Source organism: Grus americana, unplaced genomic scaffold, assembly GCF_028858705.1.
Source record: "Grus americana isolate bGruAme1 unplaced genomic scaffold, bGruAme1.mat scaffold_83, whole genome shotgun sequence".
In the NCBI taxonomy this organism is placed as follows: Eukaryota; Metazoa; Chordata; class Aves; order Gruiformes; family Gruidae; genus Grus; species Grus americana.
Genome location: NW_026562032.1, coordinates 24,173 through 32,681, shown reverse-complemented (window position 1 = coordinate 32,681; position 8,509 = coordinate 24,173). Strand labels below are relative to the sequence as shown.

Here is an 8,509-nt window from a genome sequence, read left to right as displayed (position 1 = left end):
AGAAGGCCATTCAGAAAGTGTAGTATAAGACATGTATTTCAGCATAGTACTGCTTTTTCATGTCTTCTGAAGATTTTTCCTCCACCCACCCTTCGAGTGTATCTGTAGCGTGACCATAACAGTAAGATGTTAAACTATAATTAGAGAGCAAAACCAAATGTTATTGTAGACTACACTATTCTTTGGAATAAGTTATTTCAGCCAAATTAAAATCGCAACTAAATAATTTCCCTATGTGGAATACACTACTTATACAAAAAGAGTAAAATAGATTAGTATCTCCTACATCGTGGAACACCCCAAGGTCTTCCATCATTCGCCGTCTACGCATCTTCTCCATGTCATCCATTTTTTGCAAGACTGCTTCTGCAGTACTACGACAAAAAGTTGACATGTAAGAACAAAGATAGGCAAGTACAAACAAAAATAGTTAAAACAGTACACATAATCAGCATGACATTTTAATAGAGTATGCACAAAGTAAGAGTCGTTGACGCTTAACCAAGTTTTTTAACACTACTTAAAAATCAGGTCAAATGTTTACTTTTTTAGAGAGAGAGTTAAGAACAAGCGATTGAGGATTTGCAGACACTGTTTTCAGGTTTATTTTCCCCTCTCACTCAACACAGTAAAAAAAAAAAAAAGAATCTAATTTAGTAGGAAAAAAGAATTCTGAAGATCATAGTAATGTAACAGAAAGAAATTATAGCGGTTTTTAATAGCGCTTAAGTTGCTCTGCGTGATAGCATTAAGTCATGTTTAGTTCACAGCCTTCCTCAGACAACAGGTTGCTTATTCTTCTCTTAACTGTAATTTAAGTTTCATGTTGATTTCCCATGACTGTATATGCTGGAAAAAAACCCATCCCGCTCCTGTTCCAGTTCACAAACTTTTCAGAAAACAAGGTCAATTTGGGCTTCACAAAGGTCATTAAGCCATGGACAGACAGGCAGAAACACTAGGACTACGTCACTTTGGCTGTATCCAACTTTCCTCAGTATCTCAACTCAACCGAGCATTAGACAAATATTCATAAGCATGCAAGAAAAGTTAATGAAAAATGAAGGCGCTTCTGATGCTAAGAAAATCGATTTAGAGGGCAAGTTAAATCTCCTGAAAGTCACACCGTAAAGTGAGTGTTTTGGTTCACAAGACAACACATAAACCCACCCAGCCCGGACATAGAAGGTGCTCTAGTATGAAGATCTCTCTGCAGCTGGCAATCACAAAATGAAGACACCGGGGGCCAATTTAAACATTGGCTGTGCCCAAACTCTTTACACGTGAAGCACTTCCCAAATACATCCTCACACACACACACACACACTCTCCAACCTGGAAGTCTTAAACGGCCACAAGCATCTATTTCCAAAAGACTCGGGTTAAACAGCTTGGCTGCGAAGGACAAAGGCCCACACGTTACCTAAATCAGTGTATTAACAATAATTACAGGACATACTGGCACAGGCAGAGGCAGAGGCAGAGGCAGAGGCAGAGGAGGACACCCTACCTGACCAACAGCAATGGAATGTTAGCAGAGGTTGCTTAACAACATCCTGCAAGTTCCGAGCCGTGCGACCCTGGTGGGACTCTGCAGTGGAGGGCACCTGAGCCCAGCAGGTATCACAAGGCCATATCCTATATGTAGTCTCAGCCTAACCACTGAATACATTTAGCTCTTGCTACCAGGAACAGTAATACCTTTTTCTGTTGTCAAAAGAAGGAGAAAGGTGCTAGCTGATACTATGCCATAGCACAAAGGCTTGCTAGTAAGGCTCATTTTAGTAGCTTTGCAAGATGATGACAAAAATCTCACTCACTTTGGTATAAGTTTGTCAAATAAAACAGATTGATTTGTAGTGGTGTAATGGCTTTGGCAAAGCCTGCAGCTTCGGCGGACCTCCAAATCCCCATTTTCTTCATGGACTTGTTCTGCAGCTTTTGCATCAGCTCTAGTCTTCAGTGTCCTGTTGACTAAAATACGTTAATGGATGAAATATTTTGAGACAGAACATATGTTATTCCCTTTATTTCACCGTTATTCTAGTAAAATGTAAAAAAAACCTGCCGTGGATTTTTTCTTTAAATACTGAATTAGAAGTTATTGTCACGACCACAGCATTCAACTTAAATGACTTATGTTAAAAGCACGACTTGTACAGCAACTTTTTATTAGTCTAGAAAGCCAGGCTGATGAAAACAAACACGCAGTTTTTGTTTCATGCAGGAGGCAAGTTTATTCCTCCAGCCAGGGTCAAGCCACCACACACTGTCATTAAAATAATTAAGAGAGGTCAATGAGAAAGTAGAGCACAATTAGAACCTGAATAACTACAGACAAAGTGCATTTCAGGCCCCTTCCCGTGTTCAGCCTGCGCCTGGCAGGATTCTGCCTGCAAATAACAGATTTTCCCAGCTGCCAGCAAGCAGCTTCACGACACCAAGCCTGTTCGTGTGCTCCGCGCCGCAACTCGGTTCCAAGGTAAATCGCTGAACTTCAGGGACACCTTCCTCATGTCTGTGGGTTTGTGCTTCTCATGACTGAATTACTTTTTAACTCCCATAGAATACGGCAATATTCCCTCCTATTTGCAAGAACGATTGATTTTCAATCAATTTGTGTCCTGCAGACTCCAGAAAATCCATGTCACGAAGAAACCCAAGCCAAGGAACAGGTTCTCCAGTGCCTAAGAGCAGGCTGGGATTCACACTGCGTTCTCCCCAAGCCTGCAAGGAATTAATAGCATATCCTCCTGTTTGCACCTACCTCTCTTCATACAACTCATAGGAAATTCACTGCCTTTGAGGTACCTATTCTCACAACTTCCGCTGATTTTGGCTGATGAGTTCAGAAGTTTTGGGAGCCAAGTTCAATAGAGTGACCAAAGACAATCCTTCTCAGAAACCAGGCTAAAAAGGAATCCTAAGGAATTATCACTACTTACCTTCTTTCTATTCTTCTCTTTTTGGGTCTGATTTCGGCTTTGCCAACTGCCTACGTTAAGAAAGAAGACAGAGAAAAGGAGAAAAGAATTGTTGTATTACAATTTTTGTATTATAGCATATCATATCGTATTGCATTGTATAGTTCCCCCTCAAGACTGGGGAACTTCACCAAGTTTACAATCCGGTGCTCCGCATCTTGCAAAAAAAAAGCCTGTGGACCACAAGGATTCAGATGTCTGCTGCATACCGTATGCACAATTCCATAAGGACAGACATTTCCTAACCTGCTAACCTTGAAGTCTCAACAGCACAAATAACATCTCAGTAATCAAAGCGGAGGAGAGATCTCAAAGGAGTTGGGAAGATACACATGTTTTTTATACAAGCAGAAGACTTTTACTAAGAAGAGGGATTCCAGTTCTAAGATACTGGCACTGGTATTAACATAATCGTATCCCTCTGCAGATTTTTAGCTGTAGGTGTATCGTGATGTGACTCGTGCATGCTTTCACTTTTCATTCTAGAAATTGAACAGAGATTGAACACCTGGAAATACAATACCTTGTAAAGTGTCTTCGATTGACGTTTTCACTTAATATTTCCATGCTTTTGTCAAAGCTAGAGTCTGAACAGGGCGGCATGTTTTTTCTCATTGATCTTAAAGAGTGTCCATTGAAACATCCCATTTTGCCAGAGGAAAAATCCTAGGGAAAATAAAAAAGGAAATAAGAATGTATTTATCTGAACCACATGTATTGAGTTAAGAAGGAACTTCTGCCTCATTTAGGCAAGTTTATTCTGTAACACTCCTGATTCAATAGCGGTGCAACTAACAGCAGGTAACTTGTACACCAGGAAGGAGCTCTCAGAAAAAAAGCCCAACTTGCAAAGCTAAAGCTCCCCTCTGCCACACTCTTCTTGTGGACAACTTGAGCTTAATATCCTTTGAAAAAGTTATTGCGGCAAAGCCTGTCAGATAAACTTAGTGTTTCATTAAAAACCCCCAAATCTTTTATTTCAAAAGTTGGCTCAGAGGAGCAGTCAAGCTTGACTTTGCATGTTCGGGGATTAAAATCTAGTTAGGAGAGTTTCTCTTCCTCTCTCTGTTCCATTGATAACTGCATTCAGAGGCACATGAAAAGATTTCCTTCAAGAGGATGGTATTTATCCCCGGGAAACCAAAGGGAACTCAAGATACACTTTTTTATGGCTGTTGATCTTGTTCACATTGGCATTTCTGCAAGGAGGGTGAGTACTATCACCTTTCCTATGTGAGGGGGAAAGCTATACCCATGAGAGGGGGCTTGTTCAGTTTGTTCAGCCAACCCAAAGTTTCATTAGGAGTACGCCAAACTAAGTCTCACACCGAAAAGGGCAGAAAACAGACCAGATTCTTTCACTTCTTGACACTAACTTTACCAAGAGGTACTTCCATTAGTAGCTGATGGAGATGATAACAGAAGCGTGAAGAACGCGGCTACAGGAGAGCAATGACGCACACGCAATGCCCTTGCAGTGCCACACAGCGAGAGCTGTGGCCGCCCGCTGCTGGAGGGTCAGCCCTGAGCCACAGAGCTGGGCGATCCTGACGGTCTTCTCTTCAGACAGCCTTGAACAAGTCATCCCCAACGTTCACCGCACAACTGGCCGTGAGAAGACAGACCTTCCGACGAGGAGGATTTCAATCACCTTTCCTTCATCGCTCGTTTTAAAGAGCGCCTCGCTTCCTGCAGTTCTCCAAGCTGGTGGAGCGAGGCCTCGTGGTATGCTTCCCATATCTGGCTTTAAGTTGGGGCATCTGAGATGAAACCCCTGAAGCTATTTTATAGTTCTCAGATCCAGCGTAGATGGATGTAACAAGACCTAAAGCTTAATGACAGGCGACTAGTCTGGTCTGTCAGAGTCACTTTTCACATTCTTCCTCTCAAAGGTTTAAGAAAGAAATTGTAACAGAAAGCCTGTCAATTTATTTTTAATTTGTCAGAGCCCTACATTTATTTGAAGGCAGTTTTTGTGCACACTCACACACAGGAGTATAGAAAGACTTAAACCAATACTTTCAGCATTCGCCACTGAGACAACTAGAAAAAACCCCTAGACCAAGAAATAATCTCACCTGCAAACGTACTCATAGTATTCCTACAGCTGGATGCCTATGGCTTAGACATCGTCCTACAAAATGTATAGGCATGCCTGGGAACTGCCTATAATGTTGGGTTATGCGATTAAAGGCTAATCTGCATAAACAAAAGGCAGCGGGGAAGCACGGGTGGGCAGAGGCACCCCAGTAACACAGCGCCAGGGGAACAGCCCGGCCCCGCTCCTTGTGAGGCCATCGCTCAGCCCAAGGCCCAGCTCCAGGGTGAGGGACCCCCCCAGCGGTGCAGGCAGGAGAGCCCTTGGGGTCACCCAACAGACCAAGTGAGGGCCTCTGCCTAGAATACGACTCGCTGGGGGATGCCCATCATCACAGCCTGTCCTGGCTTCTCCCCACACAGGGGAAACAGCCGTGTAATACTCCCTCTCTCGTCAGGGCAGGTAAAGAGCAGGCCTCCTCTGCTTTGGCCAACCTCCAGGACTCCAACCTAGCAATTTTCCTAACTTCCTCACTGCAATATCCCCTGAAGATGAGGCCCTTGTTCTACCCTCTGCAATCCACGCAAAGGAATCTCCTTTACCCCCTGCAGCTAGGCCATTTTTAACCCTTTCCCCAACTGTAGCCTAGGATAGCGGCTTCTACGAGGGACTGGAAAACCCTTATAACACTGGAACTGTAGGAATGTAAAATTCTCACACTGGGTTTTGAAAGAATTTCAGAAAAGTAGGTATTAGTATTTTATCCTTGATGAGCTTTATGTCAACCTAACTTCAGGTTTCGAGTCATCACTGCTAGAAATAAAGGTTCTTTTCAGGTTCCTAATAACTGAAAACATGCAAAACCCAAAACCCAGCCCCCAAATCCATCGTAACAACTGTTAAGACATTAGGAACCAACAGTACTAGCAGGCTGCTAGTGGGCTATTTTCAAATTCAACAAGCCCTTTTAAATTAAAGATGAGGAAGAGAACCAAAATCAAGAACAGCAGCCTACACCAGCTGCGGCAACACAGCAGTCAGAGTCCATTACAGGTTGAATTCTTTCACAAGCTTTATATCCTTCCCATAAATTGTTTTAATTGGCATTGGTTAACTGACTTAATTCACACGTAGCAAGGCAACGTCCTGTTTCAGTATTAACAAAATTGAAATTAGACTTACTTTGAGCTCATAGTAATCCACAATCACTGGCTGTGTGAGAATTTCCTTGGCTTTATCGGCACACGTCACCTGTTGCTCTTCTGCCTGAGAATGTCTCCCACGAGTCGTACGGCGTACCCACGAATCTGGAACGACACAAGTTTCTTAAAGTCAGCATTTCTGTTTATCTGGAACACAGTGTCGGCGAAGTATCCTGTACCTGGAATACAGTCGCTTTCTGCGACGACAGAGACAGGATTTCTACCATTTTTTCACTGAGAAATGCTTGACTTTCACTTACTTTCTGGCAAAAGTCACTGCTCCGTAACAATTAGACACAAAAAAAAGCACTAGAGGAAAAAGGCAGGGTAAAACCAGGAAAAAAAATAGAGTCACATTGCCATTAACAGCACTGCTCGGTAACGCTCCAAAATAATTAAGGTTAAGGAAACACATCTTCCATTGCAAACATTAGGATGTAAGTCTTGTATTCTGCAGGGGACTCTGGGCCCATGCCGCTTGAAGTACAGCTTGAAGTTGGGCAGCATTATAGATGCAATTTTAAGGGAATATTTGCCGGAGAAAAAAATTGTCCCTAAAGACTTACACCTCATATGCTTTCTGATGCAGTTAACCTTGTTTAAAACAAACTTTGCACTTTTGCCTTCCAGAAAAACCCACCGTTCCTTGTATTCACGGAGTGCAGCACGAAGCACGTGGGTGAAGTCAACGGCAAAATTCCCAGTCATGCCAGTGAGACCAGGAAACTTCACACCACGTCATGCGTTTTAACTCTACGAGATCCAAGTCCCTTTGTTCTTTCATGTCCTTTTCACAGGAAAAGTGAGGAAATAAGGATCTCTCCCTGTCTATTATTATTGCTTCCCTAATTTTTCCCCTTTCCCCCTTCGGCTGGAAATCACAGTAAGAGGTGGCACAGAGTTCAACGTTTGAGGGCAGAGAAGGGAAAAATACTGTTTCGTATAACTAAAAACTAGTTGAGTATTCAGAAACTGCCATGGACAACATTTTTGCCTCCGAGAGGTAGCAACTTGGGAGCCATGAAATGTCGGTTGGGCCATCAGGGCCAGTGTCTTTCAATGTAAACCAACCACTGCACTTGAACTTCAGAACCATATTGAATGAACAACCTCTGGATTTATCTCACATTTTGAAACAAATTAAAAAACGTAACGCCTCTGGCATGAAGAACCAGGCATCAGAGAAACCTGTTATGTCACAAGAACAGAGAAGGTATCGGTGACTTTAGCACCTTCTCCAAGGAAGTCTGAATAAAATGCAACTTACTGTTAGAGCGGGGTGTACTGGCATCTACAGGTGCTGCTGCTATCTTCATTTTTTCATTACACTTTGGGTCTGTTTTCGTACACCCAGGAACGGAGTTCTGCTTTGGCATTACACGGTAGTAAGAGGGAGCATACTTTGAAGAGCTACAACCTTGCAATAAAGAACAGATAGCAAAGAATTGTGTCTTGCGTTGTTGGTTACAAATCCTGAGACAAGCCTTAAGATCCTTCGTATCAAAAAACCATACCTCTTTTCTTACGAGATTCTTGAATTTCTTCACAGCGTTGTTCAAAGTCTTCATCTATTTCTTCCCTCACTATGGCATACGCAGTATCTCTCAAAGTACAAGCTCTGTGCCTAATGAGACGATCTGCAATTTTACAGTCAGACCTGAGTATTTTCTAACAGCCAACAAAATCCTTTGATTACTTGGAAAGATTTTGCTCTTGTCATAGGTAGCTTCTGAAAAGTCCTCTCAGTGAATATTTTCAGCGTAACAAGATAAAAGTTAATTATTAAAGCAAAAGCACTAGTTACTGATCAACGCTTCTATCACAATTGCATGCCCAAGTAGTTTAATGCTACAACATTTACTTCCTGGCAAGAAATGCTCTCTGTTGATGTTTAAAATGATCTGATCCCAGGTCTACTGTCCACAGATGACATTTATCAATTTATACCTTTCAAATTGTTCCAAATTAGGGATAAAAACACATCCTCACCTCCAGGATCTTTATCTGGGTTGTACTCTAAAGCGTTGCTACAGATTAGATCGATGTCTCTTAAAAAGTCTCCTGCAGTTAGGTACTGGTGCAAGTCAATCTTAGAGAGAATTGCCGACAGGTCCATGGGCTGTTTAATAACTGCGTCATAATCAGGTACCTACAAATGAAATGTATGTGCTCAGAGATTTAACACAGTATCTACCAAAATTCATTCTTTTAATAAAGTCAAATAAAGGACTTAAAACCCCCAAATATTTATGGCACCTCCAAAGATGTGGAAATTAACCAGTTAG

At 42.2% G+C, this 8,509-nt stretch overlaps 1 long non-coding RNA gene across 1 annotated transcript; it reads right to left on the bottom strand.

Annotated features, from left to right (window-relative positions):
* Nucleotides 1–6,300: 6,300 nt before the first annotated feature.
* Nucleotides 6,301–7,858, bottom strand: LOC129201193 (uncharacterized). Its single transcript, XR_008575304.1, has 3 exons — nucleotides 7,739–7,858; nucleotides 7,492–7,641; nucleotides 6,301–6,329 (listed from the first exon to the last, which is right to left on the bottom strand). It is a non-coding gene; the product is annotated as an uncharacterized LOC129201193 (long non-coding RNA).
* Between the last annotated feature and the right edge of the window lie 651 nt (nucleotides 7,859–8,509).